The following is a 20,388-nucleotide window of genomic DNA, read 5'->3' on the forward strand; positions in this document are numbered from 1 at the left end:
GGGTAAAAGAGGGCATCCTTCGAGCCGGAATCGAACCAGCGACCTAAGGATTACTACGTTGACGCTACAGTCCTCCGCTCTACCAGCTGAGCTATCGAAGGGCCCGCCGGTGGGTCGTAGCCCGTGACTCCTTGCATTCAAAGCCAGCGCTTTGCCCTTTGCGTTAGTCCTTCTGCCTTGAGGGATTGGTCTATGCCGCCTCTGCCTGAAAGGTCAAATGCCTTGGCAGCTGTGATGTGGGAAAGCTCGGCTTCACGTTTTGCACAGCGAGAAAACACAATCGAAGCACCTACCACGTTTTGTTGGGAGCCCAAAAACCACAGCAGCAACGGTGATGTACCTCCCTGACAGCAAGTAAGCGCAGGAGTGTTTGGAAGCGCATTGCGTCTATCAAAACAAATTGGGCCGAAAGTTAGCAAAAAGTGTTTGGCGTCAGTTGGTAGCAAGAGGCCACACGGGAGGCAGCGTCTTAGCCCGGCTAGCTCAGTCGGTAGAGCATGAGACTCTTAATCTCAGGGTCGTGGGTTCGAGCCCCACGTTGGGCGTATGGCATCGCAACGTTTTGGCCCAGTCAGTGGCATTCATGCGCACTGCACGGCCCCACCTTTACCATATCGACTGGCTTCTCTTCCATTCCCTCTACAAACGGGGAAATGTTTCGAGCTTATCTTTCTAGTGGTCAATTCGTATGGCAGCAAGTTGACCTTGCGCTGGGGCGTGGTTCTTATCAGCGCCACGTGTGACACGAATTGGATAGAGATAGTGGCACAGGCCCCGGACAGCCTTGCGTTGGTGGTATAGTGGTGAGCATAGCTGCCTTCCAAGCAGTTGACCCGGGTTCGATTCCCGGCCAACGCACTCCTATCCCTTTTTGGCCTTGCAAAGCGGCCCTAAGCAAAGACCCAAGTCATCCAGGTCCTTGAAGAAAGCTCCTAAGATATCCTGGCTTAGCGACAACTGTGGAGACTTTCTTCGGCATTCGAAAAGTCTCTGGCCTTATGCTTTAACTCGCTCAGGAGGTCCAGCATTATCCAGGGCCAAGGTTCAGCCATTTTGACTACTGATTCCCAAAGAGAATCAACTCTGTCACACACAACATTGCTAAGTATCTGGCAACAACGCTAACACCCTTAGCTGGCATCATATTGCACCATTTGCTATTCGGTGACGAAGGCATCGAATAGCAAATGACCCGCTTTGGACTGTGTCTTGCAAGGCAAGGAAAGGGGTGCATTTGGGCAAGGAGGCCTACAGGAAACCTACCCACACACACCGCTATCTGCTTTTTGGCTCACACCACCCACTGGAACCCAAGCTGGGGCTTCTTAGGACTCTGCAATATCGGGCTGACGCGGTAACAACAAAAGGAGTCTACAGACCCTCTCAGGTGTGCTTTGAAAGCTTGTGGCTAGCCAGACTGGGTCTTGGCTAAACATCCACAAGGTCACGAAAACAAACTGGGGAGAAGCAGAACATTTGGAGAAATATAGTCACCCCCGTAAGCCACTGGAGTGTCAGAAAAACTCCGGAGGATCTTTAACAACAATTGCATCGCTGTGTACTTCAAGTCCAGCAATACACTGGGACGGAAGCTTGTACATCGGCACTATCTGCACTGCCCATTTTGAACATCGCTCTAGCTAGCCAAGCGATTTGACAACAATTGTCACCTTTAGCCACGCCGATCTAGGCACCAATAGCTATGCAGGCTTCCTGCCACCAACAATGGGATCATCTAACTTGAACAGGGCGGTTCTACAATTTTCACACCTCCCCCTGTTCTTGGACAATCAACATCGACACATTCACATGGTGATTGTCTTAAGGTGTGACTAGAAGTGCTGCAGTTATCTTCCTGAGCCAAAGAAGTGGCTCGATCAACTATGTAAACCTCTTCAACAAACGGCTAGTACATTTGCAAGGGTCTCCAGTGAACGCTTGTTTGTCTGCTCAGTTGCCGGTCACCTGAAGAGAGCCAAAGGACACGCTTTGTTTTAGCCTTCGGGCCCCACTGAGGTAATGGAGAAAACATGAGCGTCCCTGGGTGGGCTCAAACCACCAACCTTTCGGTTAACAGCCGAACGCGCTAACCGATTGCGCCACAGAGACTGCACGCCGAGGGCCGGCGCACCGGCCGAGGGAGACATGAATAATAAAAACAAAGTTCCTTAAAAGGCTTCCCAATTGCACATTTCTAGAGTGCCTTCTAGAGTGCCTTCTAGTTAAAGGGGGAGAGAGGCAGGGTAAAAGAGGGCATCCTTCGAGCCGGAATCGAACCAGCGACCTAAGGATTACTACGTTGACGCTACAGTCCTCCGCTCTACCAGCTGAGCTATCGAAGGGCCCGCCGGTGGGTCGTAGCCCGTGACTCCTTGCATTCAAAGCCAGCGCTTTGCCCTTTGCGTTAGTCCTTCTGCCTTGAGGGATTGGTCTATGCCGCCTCTGCCTGAAAGGTCAAATGCCTTGGCAGCTGTGATGTGGGAAAGCTCGGCTTCACGTTTTGCACAGCGAGAAAACACAATCGAAGCACCTACCGCGTTTTGTTGGGAGCCCAAAAACCACAGCAGCAACGGTGATGTACCTCCCTGACAGCAAGTAAGCGCAGGAGTGTTTGGAAGCGCATTGCGTCTATCAAAACAAATTGGGCCGAAAGTTAGCAAAAAGTGTTTGGCGTCAGTTGGTAGCAAGAGGCCACACGGGAGGCAGCGTCTTAGCCCGGCTAGCTCAGTCGGTAGAGCATGAGACTCTTAATCTCAGGGTCGTGGGTTCGAGCCCCACGTTGGGCGTATGGCATCGCAACGTTTTGGCCCAGTCAGTGGCATTCATGCGCACTGCACGGCCCCACCTTTACCATATCGACTGGCTTCTCTTCCATTCCCTCTACAAACGGGGAAATGTTTCGAGCTTATCTTTCTAGTGGTCAATTCGTATGGCAGCAAGTTGACCTTGCGCTGGGGCGTGGTTCTTATCAGCGCCACGTGTGACACGAATTGGATAGAGATAGTGGCACAGGCCCCGGACAGCCTTGCGTTGGTGGTATAGTGGTGAGCATAGCTGCCTTCCAAGCAGTTGACCCGGGTTCGATTCCCGGCCAACGCACTCCTATCCCTTTTTGGCCTTGCAAAGCGGCCCTAAGCAAAGACCCAAGTCATCCAGGTCCTTGAAGAAAGCTCCTAAGATATCCTGGCTTAGCGACAACTGTGGAGACTTTCTTCGGCATTCGAAAAGTCTCTGGCCTTATGCTTTAACTCGCTCAGGAGGTCCAGCATTATCCAGGGCCAAGGTTCAGCCATTTTGACTACTGATTCCCAAAGAGAATCAACTCTGTCACACACAACATTGCTAAGTATCTGGCAACAACGCTAACACCCTTAGCTGGCATCATATTGCACCATTTGCTATTCGGTGACGAAGGCATCGAATAGCAAATGACCCGCTTTGGACTGTGTCTTGCAAGGCAAGGAAAGGGGTGCATTTGGGCAAGGAGGCCTACAGGAAACCTACCCACACACACCGCTATCTGCTTTTTGGCTCACACCACCCACTGGAACCCAAGCTGGGGCTTCTTAGGACTCTGCAATATCGGGCTGACGCGGTAACAACAAAAGGAGTCTACAGACCCTCTCAGGTGTGCTTTGAAAGCTTGTGGCTAGCCAGACTGGGTCTTGGCTAAACATCCACAAGGTCACGAAAACAAACTGGGGAGAAGCAGAACATTTGGAGAAATATAGTCACCCCCGTAAGCCACTGGAGTGTCAGAAAAACTCCGGAGGATCTTTAACAACAATTGCATCGCTGTGTACTTCAAGTCCAGCAATACACTGGGACGGAAGCTTGTACATCGGCACTATCTGCACTGCCCATTTTGAACATCGCTCTAGCTAGCCAAGCGATTTGACAACAATTGTCACCTTTAGCCACGCCGATCTAGGCACCAATAGCTATGCAGGCTTCCTGCCACCAACAATGGGATCATCTAACTTGAACAGGGCGGTTCTACAATTTTCACACCTCCCCCTGTTCTTGGACAATCAACATCGACACATTCACATGGTGATTGTCTTAAGGTGTGACTAGAAGTGCTGCAGTTATCTTCCTGAGCCAAAGAAGTGGCTCGATCAACTATGTAAACCTCTTCAACAAACGGCTAGTACATTTGCAAGGGTCTCCAGTGAACGCTTGTTTGTCTGCTCAGTTGCCGGTCACCTGAAGAGAGCCAAAGGACACGCTTTGTTTTAGCCTTCGGGCCCCACTGAGGTAATGGAGAAAACATGAGCGTCCCTGGGTGGGCTCGAACCACCAACCTTTCGGTTAACAGCCGAACGCGCTAACCGATTGCGCCACAGAGACTGCACGCCGAGGGCCGGCGCACCGGCCGAGGGAGACATGAATAATAAAAACAAAGTTCCTTAAAAGGCTTCCCAATTGCACATTTCTAGAGTGCCTTCTAGAGTGCCTTCTAGTTAAAGGGGGAGAGAGGCAGGGTAAAAGAGGGCATCCTTCGAGCCGGAATCGAACCAGCGACCTAAGGATTACTACGTTGACGCTACAGTCCTCCGCTCTACCAGCTGAGCTATCGAAGGGCCCGCCGGTGGGTCGTAGCCCGTGACTCCTTGCATTCAAAGCCAGCGCTTTGCCCTTTGCGTTAGTCCTTCTGCCTTGAGGGATTGGTCTATGCCGCCTCTGCCTGAAAGGTCAAATGCCTTGGCAGCTGTGATGTGGGAAAGCTCGGCTTCACGTTTTGCACAGCGAGAAAACACAATCGAAGCACCTACCGCGTTTTGTTGGGAGCCCAAAAACCACAGCAGCAACGGTGATGTACCTCCCTGACAGCAAGTAAGCGCAGGAGTGTTTGGAAGCGCATTGCGTCTATCAAAACAAATTGGGCCGAAAGTTAGCAAAAAGTGTTTGGCGTCAGTTGGTAGCAAGAGGCCACACGGGAGGCAGCGTCTTAGCCCGGCTAGCTCAGTCGGTAGAGCATGAGACTCTTAATCTCAGGGTCGTGGGTTCGAGCCCCACGTTGGGCGTATGGCATCGCAACGTTTTGGCCCAGTCAGTGGCATTCATGCGCACTGCACGGCCCCACCTTTACCATATCGACTGGCTTCTCTTCCATTCCCTCTACAAACGGGGAAATGTTTCGAGCTTATCTTTCTAGTGGTCAATTCGTATGGCAGCAAGTTGACCTTGCGCTGGGGCGTGGTTCTTATCAGCGCCACGTGTGACACGAATTGGATAGAGATAGTGGCACAGGCCCCGGACAGCCTTGCGTTGGTGGTATAGTGGTGAGCATAGCTGCCTTCCAAGCAGTTGACCCGGGTTCGATTCCCGGCCAACGCACTCCTATCCCTTTTTGGCCTTGCAAAGCGGCCCTAAGCAAAGACCCAAGTCATCCAGGTCCTTGAAGAAAGCTCCTAAGATATCCTGGCTTAGCGACAACTGTGGAGACTTTCTTCGGCATTCGAAAAGTCTCTGGCCTTATGCTTTAACTCGCTCAGGAGGTCCACCATTATCCAGGGCCAAGGTTCAGCCATTTTGACTACTGATTCCCAAAGAGAATCAACTCTGTCACACACAACATTGCTAAGTATCTGGCAACAACGCTAACACCCTTAGCTGGCATCATATTGCACCATTTGCTATTCGGTGACGAAGGCATCGAATAGCAAATGACCCGCTTTGGACTGTGTCTTGCAAGGCAAGGAAAGGGGTGCATTTGGGCAAGGAGGCCTACAGGAAACCTACCCACACACACCGCTATCTGCTTTTTGGCTCACACCACCCACTGGAACCCAAGCTGGGGCTTCTTAGGACTCTGCAATATCGGGCTGACGCGGTAACAACAAAAAGAGTCTACAGACCCTCTCAGGTGTGCTTTGAAAGCTTGTGGCTAGCCAGACTGGGTCTTGGCTAAACATCCACAAGGTCACGAAAACAAACTGGGGAGAAGCAGAACATTTGGAGAAATATAGTCACCCCCGTAAGCCACTGGAGTGTCAGAAAAACTCCGGAGGATCTTTAACAACAATTGCATCGCTGTGTACTTCAAGTCCAGCAATACACTGGGACGGAAGCTTGTACATCGGCACTATCTGCACTGCCCATTTTGAACATCGCTCTAGCTAGCCAAGCGATTTGACAACAATTGTCACCTTTAGCCACGCCGATCTAGGCACCAATAGCTATGCAGGCTTCCTGCCACCAACAATGGGATCATCTAACTTGAACAGGGCGGTTCTACAATTTTCACACCTCCCCCTGTTCTTGGACAATCAACATCGACACATTCACATGGTGATTGTCTTAAGGTGTGACTAGAAGTGCTGCAGTTATCTTCCTGAGCCAAAGAAGTGGCTCGATCAACTATGTAAACCTCTTCAACAAACGGCTAGTACATTTGCAAGGGTCTCCAGTGAACGCTTGTTTGTCTGCTCAGTTGCCGGTCACCTGAAGAGAGCCAAAGGACACGCTTTGTTTTAGCCTTCGGGCCCCACTGAGGTAATGGAGAAAACATGAGCGTCCCTGGGTGGGCTCGAACCACCAACCTTTCGGTTAACAGCCGAACGCGCTAACCGATTGCGCCACAGAGACTGCACGCCGAGGGCCGGCGCACCGGCCGAGGGAGACATGAATAATAAAAACAAAGTTCCTTAAAAGGCTTCCCAATTGCACATTTCTAGAGTGCCTTCTAGAGTGCCTTCTAGTTAAAGGGGGAGAGAGGCAGGGTAAAAGAGGGCATCCTTCGAGCCGGAATCGAACCAGCGACCTAAGGATTACTACGTTGACGCTACAGTCCTCCGCTCTACCAGCTGAGCTATCGAAGGGCCCGCCGGTGGGTCGTAGCCCGTGACTCCTTGCATTCAAAGCCAGCGCTTTGCCCTTTGCGTTAGTCCTTCTGCCTTGAGGGATTGGTCTATGCCGCCTCTGCCTGAAAGGTCAAATGCCTTGGCAGCTGTGATGTGGGAAAGCTCGGCTTCACGTTTTGCACAGCGAGAAAACACAATCGAAGCACCTACCGCGTTTTGTTGGGAGCCCAAAAACCACAGCAGCAACGGTGATGTACCTCCCTGACAGCAAGTAAGCGCAGGAGTGTTTGGAAGCGCATTGCGTCTATCAAAACAAATTGGGCCGAAAGTTAGCAAAAAGTGTTTGGCGTCAGTTGGTAGCAAGAGGCCACACGGGAGGCAGCGTCTTAGCCCGGCTAGCTCAGTCGGTAGAGCATGAGACTCTTAATCTCAGGGTCGTGGGTTCGAGCCCCACGTTGGGCGTATGGCATCGCAACGTTTTGGCCCAGTCAGTGGCATTCATGCGCACTGCACGGCCCCACCTTTACCATATCGACTGGCTTCTCTTCCATTCCCTCTACAAACGGGGAAATGTTTCGAGCTTATCTTTCTAGTGGTCAATTCGTATGGCAGCAAGTTGACCTTGCGCTGGGGCGTGGTTCTTATCAGCGCCACGTGTGACACGAATTGGATAGAGATAGTGGCACAGGCCCCGGACAGCCTTGCGTTGGTGGTATAGTGGTGAGCATAGCTGCCTTCCAAGCAGTTGACCCGGGTTCGATTCCCGGCCAACGCACTCCTATCCCTTTTTGGCCTTGCAAAGCGGCCCTAAGCAAAGACCCAAGTCATCCAGGTCCTTGAAGAAAGCTCCTAAGATATCCTGGCTTAGCGACAACTGTGGAGACTTTCTTCGGCATTCGAAAAGTCTCTGGCCTTATGCTTTAACTCGCTCAGGAGGTCCAGCATTATCCAGGGCCAAGGTTCAGCCATTTTGACTACTGATTCCCAAAGAGAATCAACTCTGTCACACACAACATTGCTAAGTATCTGGCAACAACGCTAACACCCTTAGCTGGCATCATATTGCACCATTTGCTATTCGGTGACGAAGGCATCGAATAGCAAATGACCCGCTTTGGACTGTGTCTTGCAAGGCAAGGAAAGGGGTGCATTTGGGCAAGGAGGCCTACAGGAAACCTACCCACACACACCGCTATCTGCTTTTTGGCTCACACCACCCACTGGAACCCAAGCTGGGGCTTCTTAGGACTCTGCAATATCGGGCTGACGCGGGTAACAACAAAAAGAGTCTACAGACCCTCTCAGGTGTGCTTTGAAAGCTTGTGGCTAGCCAGACTGGGTCTTGGCTAAACATCCACAAGGTCACGAAAACAAACTGGGGAGAAGCAGAACATTTGGAGAAATACTTGCCCTATTATAATGTAATAATAATATATTAGGAATTTTTTTTAATATAATTATTTGCAATGAATACAAGGCACTTCTTAAAAATAGCTTTTAAATGAGCCCCATGTTCTCAGTCATGAAAAGAAAAGAAAAATATATTTATATATACGTGTTTCTGTTCATTGTTCACTTGAAACATGAGACATTGGTTTCATTATAACATAAACATTAGCCCCCCTGGTCCTTATCTTGTTTATTTGACTAAGACTCTTCAAAATTTATTACCTGGGAGAATGTGCACTGGAGCTCTTAAGAGACAAAAAAAACTCTAGTAACAGTGTCTATTCATCAGCTATGAACTTAGTTTAACTTCCTAAGAAAAAGCACAAAATGGCTTCACCTCGGCTCATTGAAACATATATACAAATAATAAGATTAGGCCTTATATTAATTCCACCATCTCGAGCATAGTGAAAACAATGCTAACAATACAGAAATTTAAGAATCTTTTCAGTCTATCCATTCTTGCATCTCCACAAGCTGAAAATTGGATATATTATCCCTCTTTTCAATGGATATCCTTGAAGCCAAGCACACAAAGGATTTATGAAGCAAATCTTTCTTTCCGGCAATTAGAATCCTGGAGCATCTTTTTCCTGATGAAGGATCCGGTTTGATGACAGATTCCATCCAGAACTGGGCACCAAGGATTAACGCCATCCATACGATCGGTGTGTCTTTGGTAGTCATCATTGGTTTTACCAACCAACGATCTAGTCTGGGATGTCAATCTTTTTCTATTTGAGTAAATAGATAGTATGAATACATATTCTTGTCAATTAATATTTACATTTTCTAAATATGATTGCCAGGATCAATATTAATATGTAGAAGCTCTAGACATGAAAATCTGTAAGTTGAGAAAGAATTGTCACACTGTCAAATCATTACATTTACGTTCTCTTGAGATACTTATTAATGGGGTTGTAAACCCTCTTTTTTTTACCTTAATGCATCCTATGCATTAAGGTGAAAAAACACCTAGCAGTGACTGGCTCTCCAGCCCCCTGTTTTGACCTCTCCACAAGGTCCCACTTTTGATTGGATAGATTGATAACAGCGCAGCCATTGGCTCGTGCTGCTGTCAATCAAATCCAATGACGCAAGCACCGGGGCTGGGCTGAGTCCAGCATTCGTGTCTATGGACACAAATGCTGGACTCGGGAGTGTGCATGCAAGGTAACCCCCCCGGGAGAGCACTTCTCCTTGGAGGTTATCTGATGTGGGGAGGACCCCAGAAGATGAGTTTTGAGGCCACTCTGTGCAAAACGAGCTGCATAGTGGAGGTAAGTATGACATGTTTGTTATTTAAAAAAAAAACCCTTACAATCACTTTAAGTCTCTTCTACATTACCTTCCAGCTTTCTCACTTGGGACTTAGGATGACAAGCACGCAATTGATTGACATTATTATTATTCTACATGATTTATATAGTGCCAACAGTTTGTGCAGTGCTTTACAAAGTAGAGGGGAGACAGCACAATTACAGTACAGTAGTACAGTTCAATACAAAAGGGACAGGAGGGCCCTGCTTGGAGAACATACATTCTAAAGGGAGGGGGTGGTGGTACAAAAGGTAATAGATGTGGAGAATGATTTGATGGGGGTAGCTCAGGTACAGTTGTTAGGTGGGTGTGGGATAGGCTTCCCTGAATAAGTGAGTTTTCAGGGATCTCCTAAAGGTGTACAGGTTAGGGGTTGATCGGACATACCAGGGCAGGGAGTTCCAGAGGATGGGGGAGGCTCTGGAGAAGTTCTGAATGCGAGCATGGGAGGAGGTAACAAGGAAGCTAGAGAGCAGGAGGTCCTGGGAGGAGCAGAGGGGACGATTTGGGTGATATCTGCAGATGAGGTTGGTGATATAGCTGGGGCAATGTTGTGGATGGCCTTGCATGTTGTGGTTAGCATTTTAAATTTTAGACAGTGGGGTAGGGGAAGCCAGTGAAGGGATTGGCAGAGAAGAGCAGCAGTCATGGATCGGTTAGTGAGGTGTATTAGTCTAGCAGCAGCATTCATAATAGACTGAAGGGGGATAGCCTCCGTAAGGGTAGGCCATTAAGGAGAGAGTTACAGTAGTCAAGACGGGAAAGTAACCAAGGAGTGAATAAAATGCTTTGTGGTGTCATTAGTCAGGAAGGGTCAAATTGTGGAGGTTAAGGCAGCAGGATTTAGCCAGTGATTGGATGTAAGGGCTGAAGGAGAGGTCAGAGTCAAGGATTACACCCAGCACCCTGGCATGTGTGGAGGGACCAATGGTTGTGCTGTTGATCTTAATGGTAAAGTCATGGGAGGGAGGAAATATAACAAGCTCAGTTTTATTAAGATTGAGTTTGAGAAAGTGGTGTGACATCTATACCGATATGTCATTCAGTAAGTTTGAGATCTGTGAGGAGGTGAGTTGAGGAGTGGAGAGATAGATCTGGGTGTCATTGGCGTAGAGGTGGTATTGGAAGCCATGGGAGGTTATCAACTGGCCCAGGGAAGGGTATAGAGCGAGTATAGGAGGGGCCCAAGGACGGAGCCTTGGGGTACCCCAACAGAAAGAGGAAGAGGAGCAGAGAAGATGGAATTGTAAGTGACTCTGAAAATGCGCTAAGATAGGTAGGAGGAGAACCAGGATAAAGCTGAATCACGGAGGACAAGGGAATGTAGTTTGCTGAGGAGGAGCAGGTGGTCAACTGTGTCGAAGGCAGCAGAGAGGTCTAAGAGTATGAGTATGGAGTAATGGCCATTGGTTTTAGCAGTTAGTAGGTCATTGGTGAGTTTTAGTAGTGCAGTTTCAGTGGAATGTTGTGGACGCAAGCCGAACTGTAGGGGGTCAAGAAGTTTGTTGTTCATGAGGTAGCGAATCATTCACTCATGGACAAGGTGTTCAATGAGCTTGGAGGCAAATGGGAGCAGGGAGATGGGTCTAAAGTTATTCAAACAGATGGGGTCTAGTGAGGGTTTTTTAAGGAAGGGGAAACCAGTGCATGTTTGAGCGGGGAAGGAAAGGTGTCGGAGGAGAGGGAGAGGTTGAAGATGTGGGTTAGGGAGTTTAGGATAGAGTGGGAAGTTGGTCGCAGTAATTGTGAGGGGACAGGTGGTGAGGTGGGCCATGGAGAGGAGTTTATCAACTTCATCGGTGGTAACTGGGCAGAAGGAGGAGAGTATTGAGTGTGGTGTTGGACCTGATGTGTTGGATAGGGGATGAAGTTGAATGCTGGATATCTTCTTGCGAATTGTGTCGATTTTTCTTTTGAGATGGTTGGCAATCTATTGAGCGGTAAGCAAGTTGGTGGGTGGGGGCCGTGGGAGGTGAAGTAACGAATTAAGGGTAGAAAAGAGTTGACAAGGTTTGGATGAGAGGGTTTTGATGAGGGTGTTGTAGTAGGTTTGTTTAGCAGTGTGGAGGCAGGAGTTGTATTTGAGAAGGGCAGATTTGTAGAGGGTAAAGTCTTGCAGGGATTTAGATTTACACCATGCTCGTGCAAGAGCACAGCTGCATCTCTTGAGACATCTGGTGTCATCTGTTTGACAGGTTTGTGGCAGATGGGACCTGGTTCTGCATGTAGAAAGATGAGCAAGCACTTCTAGGGAGGATGACAGCGTGTTGTTGTAAATGAAAGTGGTTAGGTCTGGGCAGGACAGGGGTGCGATTTTGTCGTAAAGGCCATCAGTAGCAGAATGAAGAAGGGAAGGGTTGAGGTTTCGAAGGTTTCTGTCGGTAGTGGTTTGTGGGCTGACAGCATGGGAGGTAGGAGATAAGGAAAGTGTTAAACAGATAAGGTTGTGATCAGAGAGAGGAAAGGGGGTGTTAGGTTGCAGGGAGTGCAGAGATGGGAGAATATGAGGTTGAGAGTATTGCCGTTGGAGTGCACTTCGAAAGAGCAGGGGGAAAGAGAGGGAGGTGTGGGAAGAACCTGGAAGGTGCATTGTGGGGAGAGGAGAAGTCCGACGCCACTTCCTTTTCGTTCACTGGGTCTGGTGGAGTGAGTCCAGAGGAGGCCACTGTGGGACAGGGCAGCTGGAGAGGTAGTATAGAATTCCTGGAGCCTGGTTTCGGTAATAGCAAATAGATTAAGGGATTTGGAGAGGAAAAGGTCACTGAGAAAAGTTAGTTTGTTGAAGACTGAACAGGCATTCCAGAGAGCACATGAAAGAGGGGGGCTGACTTATGAAATCAGGAGAATTGGGATGAGAAGGTGGGAGTTACGACTACTGTTGGAGGAGGTAGACAGCCAATTTTGGGGGTGGGAATTGGGTGCATGAAGGCCGGGGTTTGGTGCATTATCCCCAGACATTAGGAGTAATAGGAGGGTAGTAAGGCAGGAGTGGGAGTTATAGGAGGGCAGATGCTGTAGTGGAGTGGAAGTGGTGATACTGTGTGGGCTTAGAATGAGCAGGAGGTGATAAGTGCAGTATTATTGAGAGGACAGAAGAGAGGGAAATATGTACAGGTTGCTGGCTGGAGAGGGGGGTAAAGAAATGAGAGTTTGAGGAGAGAGCACGTCATTGCAAAGATTAGTGTGAGCATGTTGGAGGGTGTGGAGAGGGGAATAGAAGGAAGGCTGAGGAAAGTTACAGGATGAAGGGGAACTTCCTGTAAAATAGGTGTGGAACATTAATGTCTGTACTTACCTTTTTGTAGAAGTGCCTTAGTCAAAGTGCCTGTGTATAAGTGCCAAACACTTGTCGCCGGAGTGACACTTTGCGCAAGGAGTGGCCAGCCAAAACCCTCGCCAGCCGTCCCAAGAAATGAACTACATTTATACTGGGATGGTGTGGGGGGAAGATTCACAATTATTCAATTAGGATCTGATAAAACCAGGCTCGTGGGGGGTGGGGTTTACAACTGGCCTGGACAGAATGCAATGCAAGAGGGGGCAACAGGATAAGGTTAAATGTTTGATCTTGTCCAAGGCAGCATAATACAAAATAAGTGACACTTTCAAAAATAAACAAGCAAATATAGACATCAGTTTCAAATTCTTAGTAATGCAGAATTAGAGTTCAGTTAGGCAATGTAGTCCAGTGTTTGAGAGAAGAGTGGAGTTTGTGCAGTTACCAGAGGGTATGAAGAGTCAGGTGGGAAATCGCAGACAGGTAGAGCAACTTTTTGTGTTGCAAGTTGGTCAGCTAGATCATTAACTTCTTTGTCTATGTTATGGGTTTTAGAATGAAGTTTTGTTTTCTTCCAATAAATGGTTAATTCATTATTACTGACTAATTCATCTATGGTGCAAAACAATTTGGCATGTTTACCAGGTTTGTTATTAGATTGCAGCATGTTCTTTCTCTTCCAAGTAAGCAGATACTCGCCAAAACCGTTATAATAATTGAAATCTGTGACTATAACAAATTTGGTAATATTATGCTCTATAGCAATTAGAACAGTCTTGTATACAGCTGCTAATTCTGCCACCTGGCTACTCTTGGCACCAATGCTGTATCCTACTGATACATTTGGGAATTCACCTGTCCAAGTGATTCCAATACCTGCCACTAGTTTTCTCTCATCCCCTACGATGGTGTGATAAGCACAGCCATCAACGTATACACATGGGAGTAGAGGACAGTAATCCTCATCATATGCTTTGTAAGGGGAAGAAATTTGTTTCTCTAAGAAATCATCTAACAGCTCTTCTTTATGAGAAGGAGCTGCACAATCACGAAGTTTGGCAAGTCCTTGAGCTACTGGACACTTTTTATTTTGTTTATACCAGATTTCCAATAGGCATCCTTGTAGAGATAATGTCCAAGCAGTTATTCTGGTGTTTGACAAATTACCATCTCTGATTTTCTCACCCTGAATGTAACTTCTAAAGTTTTGAAGGGACCAGACTGTGGCCAGTAATGCTTTTTCACAGTCACTAAATGTTACCTCTACAGGTGACAAAGACTTACTTGCATATGTTATGACTTTGTTTAAATTGTCTTGTTTTTGACACAGTACCGCTCAGATACTGAGGTTAGTAAAACCAGTTTCCAAATAATGGGGTTTAACCCCCTCTGGATATATTAGATGTAGCGCAGGGGTTTTTGCCACCTAAGTTACTATGTAAATGATGTGATATTCTTTAAATAAGAGTTTGGCTCCCTCTAGTGTCCTTTCTATTTAATGCTATTAGGACTTTTGTTTGGTTTCATTAAAGCCACGCTGCAAAGCATTGTGGGGGATGTAGTAAATGAGGAAGTGACTCAAGTGCTAAAACTCAGTCTGAGAACTACCTACCCACAATGCCCAGTTCACCTACCCACAATGCCAGGTCAGAGAACAGCCTGCTGGGTAGGCAAATAAAAGGGGCAGCGCTAATTTGAAGATGAAGGAATACAACGATGTGCAAAAATATATATCTTTATTACTAAAAAAAACACTGCAAAATAATATAAAACATAACTGGTAATAAACACAGAATATAAATCCAAATGTGAATAATATGGGTAATACAGATGATGAGAATATAACTACAAGCTCTAGTTTTAAAATAAAAATGTCTTTAAACTTAGTAACTGCTTTGTAAATAGTTACCAGACTCTCAGTGACTCTGCAGATTAAGAAAACACACAAGTGATGATTTTAACACTTGACTTCTCTCAAACAAACAGATCTTGCAAGCTTAAACTTTAAAAACACACGGGAAAATGTTATACCGTGCACAGAGCTTAGTGATTTAACCAAGACTTATATTTAAGTAAAGATAAATTACTAAACATACATAATTTTTAATACAAACATACATCATTTTTAATCAATTTTAAATGAGATAATACAAATTTGGTATCCCTCTTTTTGATTTAAAAGGAAAACAATTCATACTGCAGATTAAATTATATTTCAATTCAAATCTGTAGGCTACAAGGACTAATTTGTTTAGTTATAGGTATGTTCAAATAATTCAATTACCAATAGGCAGAAAAAAATTATACTTTACCAGAAATATAAGAATCTTTTGTTTGAGAGATATCAGCTGTGTATCCCAATGGGCCTTTCCCTTTCTGATATTTCTGTTCTTCTCTCGTTCTCTCCTCCTCCAGTCTGCTATCTGTATACACCCTTTATTCCTGAAAAAGTGGGTGTGAATGTCACTACTACGTAATGAATGACATCAATAGCATGTAAATTCCCCTATAACTACCGACAGAGGGCAGTATTTTCCTTACGCACAGTGATCAACAGGGGGCAGTGTAGGATTAAAAATGATATTAGAATGTTATTTAGCATGTCAAAATCAATCTCCAAATGACCTTTGACTTCAGCCTAGAAGAAGAACATCAATCTGATAAGGGTGCCTCTTGACATATCTGCCAGACTTCGCTAGATTTCTGTCTCCTCATGGCATATATAGCTTCTGAGCAAATCTAGGCCACACAATTAACTCTCACATTCTTTGAGAATGAGGTGATTTGGCACTCGAAAACCCCAAGGATTATTTCATTGGTATGTTTAAACTTCCTATACATTTAAAAATATTCATAGTATTACAAACATGCTATCCTTTTCTTAACCACTTCAATACCAGGCACTTAGACACCTTCCCGCCCAGCCCAATTTTCAGCTTTCAGCGCTGTCGCAATTTGAATGACAATTGCGCGGTCATGCTACACTGTACCCAAACAAATTTTTTATCATTTTGTTCCCACAAATAGAGCTTTCTTTTGGCGGTATTTGATCACCTTTGCGGTTTTTATTTTTTGCGTAACAAATAAAAAAAGACCGAAAATTTTGAAAAAAAAAAAGTTTTTCTTTGTTTCTGTTAAAACTTTTTGTAAATAAGTAAGTTTTCTTCTTCAATGACGGGCACTGATATGGCTGCACTGAGGGGCACTGATACGGCGGCACTGATGGGCACCGATGAGGTGGCATTGATGAGGTGGCACTGATGAGGTGGCACTGATGGGCACTGATGATGGGCACTGATAGGCGGCACTGATGGACACTGATAGGTGGCACTGATGGGCACTGATAGGTGGCACTGGTATGCGGCACTGATGGGCACTCATAGGTGGCACAGATGGGCACTTATAGGCGGCACTGATGGGCACTCATAGGTGGCATTGATGGTTACTTATGGGTGGCACTGATAGTTGGCACAGATGGGCACGGATGGGCACTGATAGATGGGCACTGATGGGCACGGATGGGCACTGACAGGTGGCATGAATGGACACTGATGGGTGGCACTGATGGCATTACTTGTTTGCAGTGATGCCCCTAAGGGTGGCATTGCTGGGCATCACTGCAACATAATTGTGCCAATCAGTGCCCATTTGTGGGCACTGATTGGCACAGATTTGGCACACTGGGCACATGTGGATGGCCATGGAGTACATACCTGGCCATCCACATGTTGCCCCTTCCCTGGTGGTCCTAGTGGCGATCCCTGGTGGTCCAGTGTGGTGATCTGCGGGGGGGCTGTGCTGATAAACAATCAGCGCAGACCCTCCCTGCCATGAGAGCCGCCGATCGGCTCTCCTCTACTTGCGTCTGTCAGACGCGAGTGAGGAAGAGCCGATCAACGGCTCTTCCTATTGACAGCGTGATCAGCCGTGATTGGACACGGCTGATCACGTGGTAAAGAGCCTCCGCCGGAGGCTTTTTACCAAGATCAGTGTAGCGGTGTGTCAGACTGGGGGCGCGCTGCGGCATGTTATCCTGCTGGACGTCATATGACGTCCAGTCAGGATAACAGAACCACTTCCCGGACGTCAATCCGCTATAGGGTGGGCGGGAAGTGGTTAATAATATATTTTCAATAGATATAAACAAACATAACACAATGAATAACTGTTGTACATTATACAAATACATAAACCCAAATGAGTAAGATGAATCAATTAAGTATGCATATATTTGCCCTATTATAATGTAATAATAATATATTATTAATTATTGTTATATAATTATATAATTATTTGTATATACAAGGCACTGCTTGCCAAATTGCTTTTGAATGAGCCCCATGTTCTCACTCATAAAAAGAAAAAAAATATATATATATATATATATATGTAGCGCAGGGGTTTTTGTCACCTAAGTTACTATGTAATAATGTGATGTTCTTTAAATAAGAGTTTGGCTCTCTCTAGTGTCCATTCTATTTAATGTTATTAAGACTTTTGTTTGGTTTCATTAAGCCATGATACAAAGCATTGTGGGAGATGTAGTGAAGGAGGAAGTGACTCATGTGCTATAACCCAGTCTGTGAACTACTTACCCACAATGCTCAATTCACCTACCCACAAGGCCAAGTCACCAAAAAGCCTGCTGGGTAAGCAAATAAAAGGACAGATATGGCATGTTTCCGGCCTCTTGGGACGCCATTCAAAGCCTCTCTGCAGGGAAGTCTGTGTGTGGCTGACAGACTTCGGCCTGGAAGGTGTGGAGCGGAATAATTTGGCCTCTGAGGAGCTCCAGAGCACAGTCAGCTGGACCAGTGTGCGGATGGACCAGAGGATCCAAGATTTCTAAAGATTTCCTGCATTACAGTTACATCAGCCATCAGTGGGAGCATCGCAGTGTGACGGCGCCAGCTTGGAGCAGACTGAGGCATCGGGTGAAGAGCCTTGCAAGCATCTGGACCTGTGTTGGTGAGCGGGCACTTGCCCAGATAAATACAGTGCACTGTTACTATGTAAACAAATTCCATATTGTTGCTGGGATCTGTAGTCCCACAGGAGTGAGTTCATTCAGACATAGACTGTGTACAGTCTAACTTCAAGGTTGTTTTTTCTATACTGCAAAGTGAATATTGAGTTGCAACCTTTATAGAAGAAGAAGCTCTACAAGTGTATTCTATGTGCAAACTTTCAGTTATCAGCACATCAGTTCTATAATTAATTTACTACCTACTTGTTTCCTTACCTGGATTTACAAACACTGCAGTATAATCTAATTAAGCTAGCTGAAAAGGAAGAAGAAAAGAGACTTTGACATTTCCTATACAGCATTACAACTTCAGGTTCACAGAGCTGAACAGTCTACTGAAATCTAGGTGGAGCCCTTGAGTACACTACATGGACAAATGTATTGTATTTCACTGCTGCATGGTGCTTAATACTTTTCTGCAGGTTTGGTGTGTGCTCTGAGGTTGGAGTGGGAAGGTGCTCAATATCAGGGCTTTATCAAATTGAGCATAAGTCCCACTCTTTGCCTGTCTGCATATGCTCCTCAAGTGACCATTGAGTTTTGGTTTTCACATACACCTTGATTGTTATTACTTTCATTCTTTATATTGGAATGACCCCTGTGTCTATTGTGTTAAATAAGTTTCTTTCAGTAAACTGTTTATGTGGTTAATTTACAATTTGTGTGAGACTCTATCTGTTACTACAGCTGGTGGTCTTACACTAACATTGCCATACAGTTGTGCCAAGGGGGTCAAGTCCATTTCTGGGGTTGAGAGGCAGAGTGCAGACCCAAAACAATTATCAGCAGTATCTCACAAAAGTAAGTACACCCCTCAAATTTTTGTAAATATTTTATAATATCTTTTCATGTGACAACACTGAAGAAATTATGCTTTTCTACAATGTAAAGTAGTGAGTGTACAGCTTGTATAACAGTGTAAATTTGCCCCACCCCTCAAAATAACTCAACACACAGCCATTAATGTCTAAACAGCTGGCAACAAAAGTGAGTACACCCCTAAGTGAAAATGTCCAAATTGGGGCCAAAGTGTGAATATTTTATGTGGCCACCATTATTTTCCACCACCGCCCTAACCTTCTTGGGCATGGAGTTCACCAGAGCTTCACAGGTTGCCACTGGAGTCCTCTTCCACCCCTCCATGATGACATCACAGAGCCGGTGGATGTTAGAGACCTTGCGCTCCTCCACTTTCTGTTTGAGGATGCCCCACAGATGCTCAATAGGGTTACGATCTGGAGACATGCTTGGCTAGTCCCTCACCTTTACCCTCAGCTTCTTTAGCAAGGCAGTGGCCATCTTGGAGGTGTGTTTGGGGTCGTTATCATGTTGGAATACTGCCCTGTGGCCCAGTCTCCAAAGGGAGGGGATCATGCTCTGTTTACGTATGTCACAGAACATGTTGGCATTCATGGTTCTCTCAATGAACTGTAGCTCCCCAGTGCCAGCAGCACTCATGCAGCCCCAGACCATGACATTCCCACCACCATGCTTGACTGTAGGTAAGACACACTTGTCTTTGGACTCCTCACCTGGTTGCCGCCACACACGCTTGACACCTCCTGAATCAAAGAAATGTATCTTGTCTCATCAGACCAGAGGACATGGTTCCAGTAATCCATATCCTTAGTCCACTTGTCTTCAGCAAACTGTTTGCAGGCTTTCTTGTGCATCATCTTTAGAAAAGGCTTCCTTCTGGGACGACAGCCATGCAGACCAATTTGATGCAGTGTGCGGCGTATGGTCTGAGCACTGACAGGCTGACCCTCCACCCCTTTAACCTCTGCAGCAATGCTGGCAGCTCTCATACATCTATTTCCCAAAGACAACCTCCGGATATGATGCTGAGCATGTGCACTCAACTTCTTTGGTCAACCATGGCGAGGCCTGTGCTGTGTGGAACCTGTCCTGTTAAACAGCTGTATGGTCTTGGCCACCATGCTGCAGCTCAGTTTCAGGGTCTTGGCAATCTTCTTATAGCCTAGGCCATCTTTATGTAAAGCAACAATTCTTTTTTGCAGATCCTCAGAGAGTTCTTTGCCATGAGGTGCCATGTTGAACTTCCAGTGACCAGTATGAGAGCGTGAGAATGATAACACCAATTTTAACACACCTGCTCCCCATTCACACCTGAGACTTTGTAACACTAACAAGTCACATAACACCGGGGAGGGAAATGTCTAATTTTGCCCCATCTGGACATTTTCACAGACAATAATGGCTGTGTGTTGGTTTATTTTGAGGGGACAGCAAATTTACACTGTTATACAAGCTGTACACTCACTACTTTACATTGTAGCAAAGTGTAACTTCTTCAGTTTTGTCACATGAAAATATACAATAAAATATTTACAAAAATGTGAGGGGTGTACTCACTTTTTTGAAATACTATATATATATGAGAGCATATATATATATTTTTTTTTTTTTTTTCAAGACTCTTTGAAGCAAAGCAAGAGCTATATGGAAGATGGCCTGGTATGTGAGGGTTTGTAGGAAATAGGCTG

The 20,388-nt window shown here is 46.2% G+C and overlaps 14 non-coding genes across 14 annotated transcripts; 8 read left to right on the forward strand and 6 right to left on the reverse strand.

Moving 5' to 3' along the window:
• Positions 1–15: 15 nt before the first annotated feature.
• On the reverse strand, positions 16–101 carry TRNAY-GUA (transfer RNA tyrosine (anticodon GUA)). The gene is given in 2 exon segments: positions 16–51; positions 65–101. It is a non-coding gene; the product is annotated as a tRNA-Tyr (tRNA).
• Positions 102–472: 371 nt separating this feature from the next.
• Positions 473–545, forward strand: TRNAK-CUU (transfer RNA lysine (anticodon CUU)). The gene has a single exon. It is a non-coding gene; the product is annotated as a tRNA-Lys (tRNA).
• A 241-nt stretch (positions 546–786) lies between these two features.
• Positions 787–858, forward strand: TRNAG-UCC (transfer RNA glycine (anticodon UCC)). Its single transcript has one exon. It is a non-coding gene; the product is annotated as a tRNA-Gly (tRNA).
• A 1,398-nt stretch (positions 859–2,256) lies between these two features.
• Positions 2,257–2,342, reverse strand: TRNAY-GUA (transfer RNA tyrosine (anticodon GUA)). The gene is given in 2 exon segments: positions 2,257–2,292; positions 2,306–2,342. It is a non-coding gene; the product is annotated as a tRNA-Tyr (tRNA).
• A 371-nt stretch (positions 2,343–2,713) lies between these two features.
• TRNAK-CUU (transfer RNA lysine (anticodon CUU)) lies at positions 2,714–2,786 on the forward strand. The gene has a single exon. It is a non-coding gene; the product is annotated as a tRNA-Lys (tRNA).
• Positions 2,787–3,027: 241 nt separating this feature from the next.
• On the forward strand, positions 3,028–3,099 carry TRNAG-UCC (transfer RNA glycine (anticodon UCC)). Its single transcript has one exon. It is a non-coding gene; the product is annotated as a tRNA-Gly (tRNA).
• A 1,177-nt stretch (positions 3,100–4,276) lies between these two features.
• TRNAN-GUU (transfer RNA asparagine (anticodon GUU)) lies at positions 4,277–4,350 on the reverse strand. Its single transcript has one exon. It is a non-coding gene; the product is annotated as a tRNA-Asn (tRNA).
• A 147-nt stretch (positions 4,351–4,497) lies between these two features.
• TRNAY-GUA (transfer RNA tyrosine (anticodon GUA)) lies at positions 4,498–4,583 on the reverse strand. The gene is given in 2 exon segments: positions 4,498–4,533; positions 4,547–4,583. It is a non-coding gene; the product is annotated as a tRNA-Tyr (tRNA).
• A 371-nt stretch (positions 4,584–4,954) lies between these two features.
• TRNAK-CUU (transfer RNA lysine (anticodon CUU)) lies at positions 4,955–5,027 on the forward strand. The gene has a single exon. It is a non-coding gene; the product is annotated as a tRNA-Lys (tRNA).
• A 241-nt stretch (positions 5,028–5,268) lies between these two features.
• On the forward strand, positions 5,269–5,340 carry TRNAG-UCC (transfer RNA glycine (anticodon UCC)). The gene has a single exon. It is a non-coding gene; the product is annotated as a tRNA-Gly (tRNA).
• A 1,177-nt stretch (positions 5,341–6,517) lies between these two features.
• On the reverse strand, positions 6,518–6,591 carry TRNAN-GUU (transfer RNA asparagine (anticodon GUU)). Its single transcript has one exon. It is a non-coding gene; the product is annotated as a tRNA-Asn (tRNA).
• Positions 6,592–6,738: 147 nt separating this feature from the next.
• TRNAY-GUA (transfer RNA tyrosine (anticodon GUA)) lies at positions 6,739–6,824 on the reverse strand. Its single transcript is given in 2 exon segments — positions 6,739–6,774; positions 6,788–6,824. It is a non-coding gene; the product is annotated as a tRNA-Tyr (tRNA).
• A 371-nt stretch (positions 6,825–7,195) lies between these two features.
• On the forward strand, positions 7,196–7,268 carry TRNAK-CUU (transfer RNA lysine (anticodon CUU)). The gene has a single exon. It is a non-coding gene; the product is annotated as a tRNA-Lys (tRNA).
• A 241-nt stretch (positions 7,269–7,509) lies between these two features.
• On the forward strand, positions 7,510–7,581 carry TRNAG-UCC (transfer RNA glycine (anticodon UCC)). Its single transcript has one exon. It is a non-coding gene; the product is annotated as a tRNA-Gly (tRNA).
• Positions 7,582–20,388: the final 12,807 nt, after the last annotated feature.

This window comes from Aquarana catesbeiana, unplaced genomic scaffold, assembly GCF_042186555.1.
Source record: "Aquarana catesbeiana isolate 2022-GZ unplaced genomic scaffold, ASM4218655v1 unanchor46, whole genome shotgun sequence".
NCBI lineage: Eukaryota > Metazoa > Chordata > Amphibia > Anura > Ranidae > Aquarana > Aquarana catesbeiana.